General features: G+C 44.9%; 12 non-coding genes and 1 pseudogene across 12 annotated transcripts; all 13 read right to left on the bottom strand.

Annotated features, from left to right (window-relative positions):
• Positions 1–568: 568 nt before the first annotated feature.
• LOC135048885 (U1 spliceosomal RNA) lies at positions 569–710 on the bottom strand (annotated as a pseudogene).
• Positions 711–862: 152 nt separating this feature from the next.
• On the bottom strand, positions 863–1025 carry LOC135048875 (U1 spliceosomal RNA). The gene has a single exon (XR_010240669.1). It is a non-coding gene; the product is annotated as a U1 spliceosomal RNA (small nuclear RNA).
• A 152-nt stretch (positions 1026–1177) lies between these two features.
• On the bottom strand, positions 1178–1341 carry LOC135048877 (U1 spliceosomal RNA). Its single transcript, XR_010240671.1, has one exon. It is a non-coding gene; the product is annotated as a U1 spliceosomal RNA (small nuclear RNA).
• Positions 1342–2012: 671 nt separating this feature from the next.
• Positions 2013–2175, bottom strand: LOC135048879 (U1 spliceosomal RNA). The gene has a single exon (XR_010240673.1). It is a non-coding gene; the product is annotated as a U1 spliceosomal RNA (small nuclear RNA).
• Positions 2176–2327: 152 nt separating this feature from the next.
• On the bottom strand, positions 2328–2491 carry LOC135048869 (U1 spliceosomal RNA). Its single transcript, XR_010240663.1, has one exon. It is a non-coding gene; the product is annotated as a U1 spliceosomal RNA (small nuclear RNA).
• Positions 2492–3162: 671 nt separating this feature from the next.
• LOC135048883 (U1 spliceosomal RNA) lies at positions 3163–3325 on the bottom strand. Its single transcript, XR_010240677.1, has one exon. It is a non-coding gene; the product is annotated as a U1 spliceosomal RNA (small nuclear RNA).
• A 152-nt stretch (positions 3326–3477) lies between these two features.
• On the bottom strand, positions 3478–3641 carry LOC135048873 (U1 spliceosomal RNA). The gene has a single exon (XR_010240667.1). It is a non-coding gene; the product is annotated as a U1 spliceosomal RNA (small nuclear RNA).
• Positions 3642–4312: 671 nt separating this feature from the next.
• On the bottom strand, positions 4313–4475 carry LOC135048882 (U1 spliceosomal RNA). Its single transcript, XR_010240676.1, has one exon. It is a non-coding gene; the product is annotated as a U1 spliceosomal RNA (small nuclear RNA).
• Positions 4476–4627: 152 nt separating this feature from the next.
• Positions 4628–4791, bottom strand: LOC135048872 (U1 spliceosomal RNA). Its single transcript, XR_010240666.1, has one exon. It is a non-coding gene; the product is annotated as a U1 spliceosomal RNA (small nuclear RNA).
• Positions 4792–5437: 646 nt separating this feature from the next.
• Positions 5438–5600, bottom strand: LOC135048881 (U1 spliceosomal RNA). The gene has a single exon (XR_010240675.1). It is a non-coding gene; the product is annotated as a U1 spliceosomal RNA (small nuclear RNA).
• Positions 5601–5752: 152 nt separating this feature from the next.
• On the bottom strand, positions 5753–5916 carry LOC135048868 (U1 spliceosomal RNA). Its single transcript, XR_010240662.1, has one exon. It is a non-coding gene; the product is annotated as a U1 spliceosomal RNA (small nuclear RNA).
• A 671-nt stretch (positions 5917–6587) lies between these two features.
• Positions 6588–6750, bottom strand: LOC135048880 (U1 spliceosomal RNA). Its single transcript, XR_010240674.1, has one exon. It is a non-coding gene; the product is annotated as a U1 spliceosomal RNA (small nuclear RNA).
• A 152-nt stretch (positions 6751–6902) lies between these two features.
• On the bottom strand, positions 6903–7066 carry LOC135048871 (U1 spliceosomal RNA). The gene has a single exon (XR_010240665.1). It is a non-coding gene; the product is annotated as a U1 spliceosomal RNA (small nuclear RNA).
• Positions 7067–11624: the final 4558 nt, after the last annotated feature.

Genomic DNA, 11624 nt, shown 5'->3' with positions numbered 1-11624 from the left:
CCCCTCGCCGTTTTCTAAAATCTGCCTTGCCAACATCTCCCTTGGACAGGGAGGCTGTGATAGAGGCAAATTCACAAGCTGTATTTGCAGCAGGTGATAGTCAAGGTACCCCTCCTTCAACAAGGAAGGGGTTACTATTCCACAATGTTTGTGGTACCGAAACCGGACGGTTCGGTGAGACCCATTTTAAATCTTTGAACACGTATATAAAACGGTTCAAGTTCAAGATGACCCTTAGTTCGCATTAAACACCCCCACCCTCCTTCGGTGTGGGGCTCATGTTGGCAATGCCCCAGCCCCTGAAGCATTCAAGCTGATTTCTTGCAGCAGCTGGGTACTGTAACAGCTCCAGAGCTGCTCTGTGAGGCAAGTAAAAGGGTGTGGGCCCTGCAGCACTACCTGTAGTTTGCATTGTGTGTTGGAAGGAACAAAGTAAGCAGACGGGAGAAGTCAGGATAGTGCGCAAGGGCATAGAAGGGAGCGGCTCAAGAAAAGAGAAGTGGAAACAGACAGCAAACTAGGCTGGAGAGAGACCTGAGACAAAGAGATCTGAATTATACGAGAGACGGCCAGGGGAAACACAAATTATGCAGTCAAGTTTCCCACATTTGGGGAAATCACAGGGGCAGCACACCCAGAGTGCAATGGGTGAGCCTTGCCCTGGGAGAAGCACCTACATGATCATAGTATCTCACCTGGCAGGTAAGTAGGAGTTGGGCTAGAGCTGGGGAGGGTCGCTGCTCGGGTACCCCCCTGTCAAGTGAAGGAGATCCAACTGAGGCAGCACAAGGGAACTCTCGAAAGAGGAACAAGGCTAGAGGAAGATCTGAGACAAAGAAATCTGATTTTTACCAGAGTTGACCAGAAGAAAGCACAAACACAGTCCCCCACTACCACAAATAATGCAGTCAAGTTTCCCACATTTGGGGAAATCACAGGGGCAGCACACCCAGAGTGCAATGGGTGAGCCTTGCCCTGGGAGAAGCACCTTCCTGATCATAGTTTCTCACCTGGCAGGTAAGTAGGAGTTGAGCTAGAGCTGGGGAGGGTCGCTGCTCGGGCACCCCCCTGTCAAGTGAAGGAGATCCAACTGAGGCAGCACAAGGGAACTCTCGAAAGAAGAACAAGGCTAGAGGAAGATCTGAGACAAAGAAATCTGACTTTTACCAGAGCTGACCAGAGGAAAGCACAAACACAGTCCCCCTCTACCACAAATAATGCAGTCGAGTTTCCCACATTTGGGGAAATCACAGGGGTCATCATACCCAGAATGCAATGAATGAACCTCACCCTGGGAGAACAATCTTCATGACCATGATATCTCCTATGCAAAATAAGTATGATTTGGGATAGGGCTGGGGAGGGCCGCTGCTCAGGCACATCTCTGTCAAGTAAAGGCGATTCAACTGAGGCAGCACAAGGGAACTCTCATCTGGGGACAACAACTGCTGGGAGAACACATATTTTCAGATGAACATGGGAGGGCAGAAGGCTGCCTAATACTGAAGCACCCCCAAACAACAAACCAAATGCAACAACTAGTACAAGCATTCCTGGGGGAAGGCCTGCAGCAGATGGATTTGCATATGGTGATGTCATCCAAGCAGTGGGTCAAAGTTGGCTTCAACCCTCGTCTGCATATGAAAAGAAAAAAGGGATGTGCAGGACATGGCGTCCTTTTGTGGCACTTGGATGACCCTTAATTCGCATTAAACATCTCCACCCTCCTTCGGTGTGGGGCTCATGTTGGCTATTCCCCAGCCCCTGAAGCATTCAAGATGATTTCTTGCAGCAGCTGGGCACTGTAACAGCTCCAGAGCTGTTCTGTAAAGCATGTAAAAGGGTGTGGGCCCTGCAGCACTACCTGTAGTATGCATTGTGCATTGGAAGGCACAAAGTAAGCAGACGGGAGAGGTCAGGATAGTGCGCAAGGGCATAGAAGGGAGCGGCTCAAGAAAAGAGAAGTGATAACAGACAGCAAACTAGGCTGGAGAAAGACCTGGGACAAAGAGATCTGAATTATACGAGAGCCGACCAGAGGAAACACAAATTATGCAGTCAAGTTTCCCACATTTGGGGAAATCGCAGGAGCAGCACACCCAGAGTGCAATGGGTGAGCCTTGCCCTGGGAGAAGCACCTTCCTGATCATAGTATCTCACCTGGCAGGTAAGTAGGAGTTGGGCTAGAGCTGGGGAGGGTCGCTGCTCGGGCACCCCCCTGTCATGTGAAGGAGATCCAACTGAGGCAGCACAAGGGAACTCTCGAAAGAAGAACAAGGCTAGAGGAAGATCTGAGACAAAGAAATCTGACTTTTACCAGAGCTGAGCAGAGGAAAGCACAAACACAGTCCCCCACTACCACAAATAATGCAGTCGAGTTTCCCACATTTGGGGAAATCACAGGGGTCAGCATACCCAGAATGCAATGAATGAACCTCACCCTGGGAGAACAATCTTCATGACCATGGTATCTCCTATGCAAAATAAGTATGATTTGGGATAGGGCTGGGGAGGGCCGCTGCTCAGGCACATCTCTGTCAAGTAAAGGAGATTCAACTGAGGCAGCACAAGGGAACTCTTATCTGGGGACAACAACTGCAGGGAGAACACATATTTTCAGATGAACATGGGAGGGCAGAAGGCTGCCTAATACTGAAGCACCCCCAAACAACAAACCAAATGCAACAACTAGTGCAAGCATTCCTGGGGGAAGGCCTGCAGCAGATTGATTTGCATATGGTAATGCCATCCAAGCAGTGGGTCAAAGTTGGCTTCAACCCTCGTCTGCATATGAAAAGAGAAAAGGGGCATGCAGGGCATGGCGGCCTTTTGCGGCGCTTGGGTGACCCTTAGTTCGCATTAAACATCTCCACCCTCCTTCGGTGTGGGGCTCATGTTGGCAATGCCCCAGCCCCTGAAGCATTCAAGCTGATTTCTTGCAGCAGCTGGGTACTGTAACAGCTCCAGAGCTGCTCTGTGAGGCAAGTAAAAGGGTGTGGGCCCTGCAGCACTACCTGTAGTTTGCATTGTGTGTTGGAAGGCACAAAGTAAGCAGACGGGAGAAGTCAGGATAGTGCGCAAGGGCATAGAAGGGAGCGGCTCAAGAAAAGAGAAGTGGAAACAGACAGCAAACTAGGCTGGAGAGAGACCTGAGACAAAGAGATCTGAATTATACGAGAGCCGACCAGGGGAAACACAAATTATGCAGTCAAGTTTCCCACATTTGGGGAAATCACAGGGGCAGCACACCCAGAGTGCAATGGGTGAGCCTTGCCCTGGGAGAAGCACCTACATGATCATAGTATCTCACCTGGCAGGTAAGTAGGAGTTGGGCTAGAGCTGGGGAGGGTCGCTGCTCGGGTACCCCCCTGTCAAGTGAAGGAGATCCAACTGAGGCAGCACAAGGGAACTCTCGAAAGAGGAACAAGGCTAGAGGAAGATCTGAGACAAAGAAATCTGATTTTTACCAGAGTTGACCAGAAGAAAGCACAAACACAGTCCCCCACTACCACAAATAATGCAGTCGAGTTTCCCACATTTGGGGAAATCACAGGGGTCAGCATACCCAGAATGCAATGAATGAACCTCACCCTGGGAGAACAATCTTCATGACCATGGTATCTCCTATGCAAAATAAGTATGATTTGGGATAGGGCTGGGGAGGGCCGCTGCTCAGGCACATCTCTGTCAAGTAAAGGAGATTCAACTGAGGCAGCACAAGGGAACTCTCATCTGGGGACAACAACTGCAGGGAGAACACATATTTTCAGATGAACATGGGAGGGCAGAAGGCTGCATAATACTGAAGCACCCCCAAACAACAAACCAAATGCAACAACTAGTGCAAGCATTCCTGGGGGAAGGCCTGCAGCAGATTGATTTGCATATGGTAATGCCATCCAAGCAGTGGGTCAAAGTTGGCTTCAACCCTCGTCTGCATATGAAAAGAGAAAAGGGGCGTGCAGGGCATGGCGGCCTTTTGCGGCGCTTGGGTGACCCTTAGTTCACATTAAACATCTCCACCCTCCTTCGGTGTGGGGCTCATGTTGGCAATGCCCCAGCCCCTGAAGCATTCAAGCTGATTTCTTGCAGCAGCTGGGTACTGTAACAGCTCCAGAGCTGCTCTGTGAGGCAAGTAAAAGGGTGTGGGCCCTGCAGCACTACCTGTAGTTTGCATTGTGTGTTGGAAGGCACAAAGTAAGCAGACGGGAGAAGTCAGGATAGTGCGCAAGGGCATAGAAGGGAGCGGCTCAAGAAAAGAGAAGTGGAAACAGACAGCAAACTAGGCTGGAGAGAGACCTGAGACAAAGAGATCTGAATTATACGAGAGACGACCAGGGGAAACACAAATTATGCAGTCAAGTTTCCCACATTTGGGGAAATCACAGGGGCAGCACACCCAGAGTGCAATGGGTGAGCCTTGCCCTGGGAGAAGCACCTACATGATCATAGTTTCTCACCTGGCAGGTAAGTAAGAGTTAGGCTAGAGCTGGGGAGGGTCGCTGCTCGGGTACCCCCCTGTCAAGTGAAGGAGATCCAACTGAGGCAGCACAAGGGAACTCTCGAAAGAGGAACAAGGCTAGAGGAAGATCTGAGACAAAGAAATCTGATTTTTACCAGAGTTGACCAGAAGAAAGCACAAACACAGTCCCCCACTACCACAAATAATGCAGTCGAGTTTCCCACATTTGGGGAAATCACAGGGGTCAGCATACCCAGAATGCAATGAATGAACCTCACCCTGGGAGAACAATCTTCATGACCATGGTATCTCCTATGCAAAATAAGTATGATTTGGGATAGGGCTGGGGAGGGCCGCTGCTCAGGCACATCTCTGTCAAGTAAAGGAGATTCAACTGAGGCAGCACAAGGGAACTCTCATCTGGGGACAACAACTGCAGGGAGAACACATATTTTCAGATGAACATGGGAGGGCAGAAGGCTGCCTAATACTGAAGCACCCCCAAACAACAAACCAAATGCAACAACTAGTGCAAGCATTCCTGGGGGAAGGCCTGCAGCAGATGGATTTGCATATGGTGATGTCATCCAAGCAGTGGGTCAAAGTTGGCTTCAACCCTCGTCTGCATATGAAAAGAAAAAAGGGATGTGCAGGGCATGGTGTCCTTTTGTGGCGCTTGGATGACCCCTCCTTCGGTGTGGGGCTCATGTTGGCTATGCCCCAGCCCCTGAAGCATTCAAGATGATTTCTTGCAGCAGCTGGGCACTGTAACAGCTCCAGAGTTGCTCTGTAAAGCATGTAAAAGGGTGTGGGCCCTGCAGCACTACCTGTAGTATGCATTGTGCGTTGGAAGGCACAAAGTAAGCAGACGGGAGAGGTCAGGATAGTGCGCAACTGCATAGAAGGGAGCGGCTCAAGAAAAGAGAAGTGGAAACAGACAGCAAACTAGGCTGGAGAAAGACCTGAGACAAAGAGATCTGAATTATATGAAAGCCGACCAGAGGAAACACAAATTATGCAGTCAAGTGTCCCACATTTGGGGAAATCGCAGGAGCAGCACACCCAGAGTGCAATGGGTGAGCCTTGCCCTGGGAGAAGCACCTTCCTGATCATAGTATCTCACCTGGCAGGTAAATAGGAGTTGGGCTAGAGCTGGGGAGGGTCGCTGCTCGTGCACCCCCCTGTCAAGTGAAGGAGATCCAACTGAGGCAGCACAAGGGAACTCTCGAAAGAAGAACAAGGTTAGAGGAAGATCTGAGACAAAGAAATCTGACTTTTACCAGAGCTGACCAGAGGAAAGCACAAACACAGTCCCCCACTACCACAAATAATGCAGTCGAGTTTCCCACATTTGGGGAAATCACAGGGGTCAGCATACCCAGAATGCAATGAATGAACCTCACCCTGGGAGAACAATCTTCATGACCATGGTATCTCCTATGCAAAATAAGTATGATTTGAGATAGGGCTGGGGAGGGCCGCTGCTCAGGCACATCTCTGTCAAGTAAAGGAGATTCAACTGAGGCAGCACAAGGGAACTCTCATCTGGGGACAACAACTGCAGGGAGAACACATATTTTCAGATGAACATGGGAGGGCAGAAGGCTGCCTAATACTGAAGCACCCCCAAACAACAAACCAAATGCAACAACTAGTGCAAGCATTCCTGGGGGAAGGCCTGCAGCAGATTGATTTGCATATGGTAATGCCATCCAAGCAGTGGGTCAAAGTTGGCTTCAACCCTCGTCTGCATATGAAAAGAGAAAAGGGGCGTGCAGGGCATGGCGGCCTTTTGCGGCGCTTGGATGACCCCTAGTTCGCATTAAACACCTCCACCCTCCTTCGGTGTGGGGCTCATGTTGGCTATGCCCCAGCCCCTGAAGCATTCAAGCTGATTTCTTGCAGCAGCTGGGCACTGTAACAGCCCCAGAGCTGCTCTGTAAGGCAAGTAAAAGGGTGTGGGCCCTGCAGTACTACCTGTAGTTTGCATTGTGCATTGGAAAGCACAAAGTAAGCAGACGGGAGAAGTCAGGATAGTGCGCAAGGGCATAGAAGGGAGCGGCTCAAGAAAAGAGAAGTGGAAACAGACAGCAAACTAGGCTGGAGAGAGACCTGAGACAAAGAGATCTGAATTATACGAGAGCCGACCAGGGGAAACACAAATTATGCAGTCAAGTTTCCCACATTTGGGGAAATCGCAGGAGCAGCACACCCAGAGTGCAATGGGTGAACCTTGCCCTGGGAGAAGCACCTTCATGATCATAGTATCTCACCTGGCAGGTAAGTAGGAGTTGGGCTAGAGCTGGGGAGGGTTGCTGCTCGGGTACCCCCCTGTCAAGTGAAGGAGATCCAACTGAGGCAGCGCAAGGGAACTCTAGAAAAAAGAACAAGGCTAGAGGAAGATCTGAGACAAAGAAATCTGACTTTTACCAGAGCTGACCAGAGGAAAGCACAAACACAGTCCCCCACTACCACAAATAATGCAGTCGAGTTTCCCACATTTGGGGAAATCATAGGGGTCAGCATACCCAGAATGCAATGAATGAACCTCACCCTGGGAGAACAATCTTCATGACCATGGTATCTCCTATGCAAAATAAGTATGATTTGGGATAGAGCTGGGGAGGGCCGCTGCTCAGGCACATCTCTGTCAAGTAAAGGAGATTCAACTGAGGCAGCACAAGGGAACTCTCATCTGGGGACAACAACTGCAGGGAGAACACATATTTTCAGATGAACATGGGAGGGCAAAAGGGTGCCTAATACTGAAGCACCCCCAAACAACAAACCAAATGCAACAACTAGTGCAAGCATTCCTGGGGGAAGGCCTGCAGCAGATGGATTTGCATATGGTGATGTCATCCAAGCAGTGGGTCAAAGTTGGCTTCAACCCTCGTCTGCATATGAAAAGAGAAAAGGGGTGTGCAGGGCATGGCGGCCTTTTGCGGCGCTTGGATGACCCCTAGTTCGCATTAAACACCTCCACCCTCCTTCGGTGTGGGGCTCATGTTGGCTATGCCCCAGCCGCTTAAGCATTCAAGCTGATTTCTTGCAGCAGCTGGGCACTGTAACAGCTCCAGAGCTGCTCTGTAAGGCAAGTAAAAGGGTCTCTGTGGTGCAATCAGTTAGTATGTACGGCTATTAACCAAAAGGTTGGTGGTTCAATCCCACCCAGGGACCTAATTGACCTTGTTATCAGATTTTGGTGATCTTTAAGTAGACAAGTCAAATTTCATACCCCCTGTTATGGTGTAGGGTACCTGGCCTTCTCTGATGTAATCAGAGTTAGATTTGATTCAGTGATTTTATAAAAACATCTAGGAAGCACAATTTAGCAGTGGGTTGCAGAGAAAAAGAAATATGCTGGCAAAAAAATCAAATTGCGTGATTAAACAGCTCTTCATTTTCTGGCTTTATTTTTATGCTAACAAATTTGTTCTCTGAAAAGTGTCCACAAAGCCAAGTCTCTGATTAACACCTTTGTAGGGATGGTTTTTCACCTATTACTAAATTAAACTTGCTTCATTGGAAAGGCAGCAAGATGCATCCTCATTTCAATGTCTACTGAAATAATACAGGTTGACACCAGGAAACATTAACGCCACTGCATCCTTGCTGCTTTCTCATGTGGAAGTCTGTTTAATGTGAAAACAAGGTGATATCTAATTAGCACACAGGTAAGAAATTACGAAAATCTTTATTTAAGGGTGAAGATGTTTCTCACAAAATTGTTGCCCCAATGCATCATTGAAATTCAAGCTGGAAAGATGATTTTAATATATCACTTGTACATTTTGTATTGCTCTTCTGGTGACAATGTCGTTTTTTTTGTCAATTACCATTTTAATAATAGGGTAAAGAAAATTAAGTGGATTTTTGAAAGAAAACTATACTGTCAATATACTATTAAAACAAATTAAAATGGTAAAAGTTATTGTACTTTAAGTAAAAATAAAAGAGCAAAAATATCAATCCCAGTTTTGATTACTTAAATTAACAAAAAAAAAATGCATATAGCAAAGGATAGTTTCAATCTGCCTACCTCTGGGTTATGGGTCCAGCATGCTTCCATTGCAGTACTCTGCTGCACATGTAAGTGCAAGAGATCCTGAAGCACTCACTCATCATGGGAAAGTACCAATGTGTTTATTCATTGGTTGATGGAAGAAACATCTTACAAAAACTCTCCAGATTATTGATTTTTTAATGTTTTTCTAGGAAACGTTCTAGATGTATGCTTATTAGCCTTTGTCAGTATGTACTGTTTGCAAAGTGTCTCTGTGGCGCAATCGGTTAGTGTGTTCGGCTATTAACCAAAAGGTTGGTGGTTCAATCCCACCCAGCGACGTAATTGACCTTGTGATCAGATTTTGGTGATATTTAAGTAGACAAGTCAAAATTTCAAACCCACTCTTATTGTGTAGGGTACCTGGCCTTCTCTGATGTAATCAGAGTTAGATTTGATTCAGTGATTTTATAAAAAACAGCTAGGAAGCACAATTTAGCAGTGGGTTGCAGAGAAAAAAAATATGCTGGCAGAAAAATCCAATTGAGTGATTAAACAGCTCTTCATTTTCTGGCTTTATTTTTATGCTAACAAATTTGTTCTCTGAAAAGTGTCCACAAAGCCAAGTCTCTGATTAACACCTTTGTAAGGATGGTTTTTCACCTATTACTAAATTAAACTTGCTTCATTGGAAAGGCAGCAAGATGCATCCTCATTTCAATGTCTACTGAAATAATACAAGTTGACACCAGGAAACATTAACGCCACTGCATCCTTGCTGCTTTCTCATGTGGAAGTCTGTTTAATGTGAAAACAAGGTGATATCTAATTAGCACACAGGTAAGGAATTAAGAAAATCTTTATTTAAGGGTGAAGATGTTTCTCACAAAATTGTTGACCCAATGCATCATTGAAATTCAAGCTGGAAAGATGAATTTAATATATCACTTGTACATTTTGTATTGCTCTTCTGGTGACAATGTAGTTTGTTTTTGTCAATTACCATTTTAATAATAGGGTAAAGAAAATGAAGTGGATTTTTGAAAGAAAACAATACTGTCAATATACTATTAAAACAAATTAAAATGGTAAAAGTTATTGTACTTTAAGTAAAAATAAAAGAGACAAAATATCAATCCCAGTTTTGGATTACTTTAATTAACAAAAAAAAATGCATATAGCAGAGGATAGTTTCAATCTGCCTACCTCTGGGTTATGGGCCCAGCATGCTTCCATTGCAGTACTCTGCTGCACATGTAAGTGCAAGAGATCCTGAAGCACTCACTCATCATGGGAAAGTACCAATGTGTTTCTTCGTTGGTTGATGGAAGAAACATCTTACAAAAACTCTCCAGTTTATTGACTTTTTAAAGTTTTGCTAGGAAACGTTTTAGATGAATGCTTATTAGCCTTTGTCAGTATGGGCTTTTGCGAAGTGTCTCTGTGGCGCAATCAGTTAGTATGTACGGCTATTAACCAAAAGGTTGGTGGTTCAATCCCACCCAGGGACCTAATTGACCTTGTTATCAGATTTTGGTGATCTTTAAGTAGACAAGTCAAAATTTCAAACCCCCTGTTATGGTGTAGGGTACTTGGCCTTCTCTGATGTAATCAGAGTTAGATTTGATTCAGTGATTTTATAAAAACAGCTAGGAAGCACAATTTAGCAGTGGGTTGCAGAGAAAAAAAATATGCTGGCAGAAAAATCCAATTGAGTGATTAAACAGCTCTTTATTTTCTGGCTTTATTTTTATGCTAACAAATTTGTTCTCTGAAAAGTGTCCAAAAAGCCAAGTCTCTGATTAACACCTTTGTAAGGATGGTTTTTCACCTATTACTAAATTAAACTTGCTTCATTGGAAAGGCAGCAAGATGCATCCTCATTTCAATGTCTACTGAAATAATACAGGTTGACACCAGGAAACATTAACGCCACTGCATCCTTGCTGCTTTCTCATGTGGAAGTCTGTTTAATATGAAAACAAGGTGATATCTAATTAGCACACAGGTAAGGAATTAAGAAAATCTTTATTTAAGGGTGAAGATGTTTCTCACAAAATCGTTGCCCCAATGCATCATTGAAATTCAAGCTGGAAAGATGATTTTAATATATCACTTGTACATTTTGTATTGCTCTTCTGGTGACAATGTAGTTTGTTTTTGTCAATTACCATTTTAATAATAGGGTAAAGAAAATGAAGTGGATTTTTGAAAGAAAACAATACTGTCAATATACTATTAAAACAAATTAAAATGGTAAAAGTTATTGTACTTTAAGTAAAAATAAAAGAGCCAAAATATCAATCCCAGTTTTGGATTACTTTAATTAACAAAAAAAAATGCATATAGCAGAGGATAGTTTCAATCTGCCTACCTCTGGGTTATGGGCCCAGCATGCTTCCATTGCAGTACTCTGCTGCACATGTAAGTGCAAGAGATCCTGAAGCACTCACTCATCATGGGAAAGTACCAATGTGTTTCTTCGTTGGTTGATGGAAGAAACATCTTACAAAAACTCTCCAGATTATTGACTTTTTAAAGTTTTTCTAGGAAACGTTTTAGATGAATGCTTATTAGCCTTTGTCAGTATGAACTTTTGCAAAGTGTCTCTGTGGCGCAATCAGTTAGTATGTATGGCTATTAACCAAAAGGTTGGTGGTTCAATCCCACCCAGGGACCTAATTGACCTTGTTATCAGATTTTGGTGATCTTTAAGTAGACAAGTCAAATTTCATACCCCCTGTTATGGTGTAGGGTACCTGGCCTTCTCTGATGTAATCAGAGTTAGATTTGATTCAGTGATTTTATAAAAACATCTAGGAAGCACAATTTAGCAGTGGGTTGCAGAGAAAAAGAAATATGCTGGCAAAAAAATCAAATTGCGTGATTAAACAGCTCTTCATTTTCTGGCTTTATTTTTATGCTAACAAATTTGTTCTCTGAAAAGTGTCCACAAAGCCAAGTCTCTGATTAACACCTTTGTAGGGATGGTTTTTCACCTATTACTAAATTAAACTTGCTTCATTGGAAAGGCAGCAAGATGCATCCTCATTTCAATGTCTACTGAAATAATACAGGTTGACACCAGGAAACATTAACGCCACTGCATCCTTGCTGCTTTCTCATGTGGAAGTCTGTTTAATGTGAAAACAAGGT

This window comes from Pseudophryne corroboree, unplaced genomic scaffold (genome assembly GCF_028390025.1).
Source record: "Pseudophryne corroboree isolate aPseCor3 unplaced genomic scaffold, aPseCor3.hap2 scaffold_983, whole genome shotgun sequence".
NCBI lineage: Eukaryota > Metazoa > Chordata > Amphibia > Anura > Myobatrachidae > Pseudophryne > Pseudophryne corroboree.
Note: the sequence above shows the minus strand (reverse complement) of the source record. Positions and strands in the feature narration are given on the sequence as shown.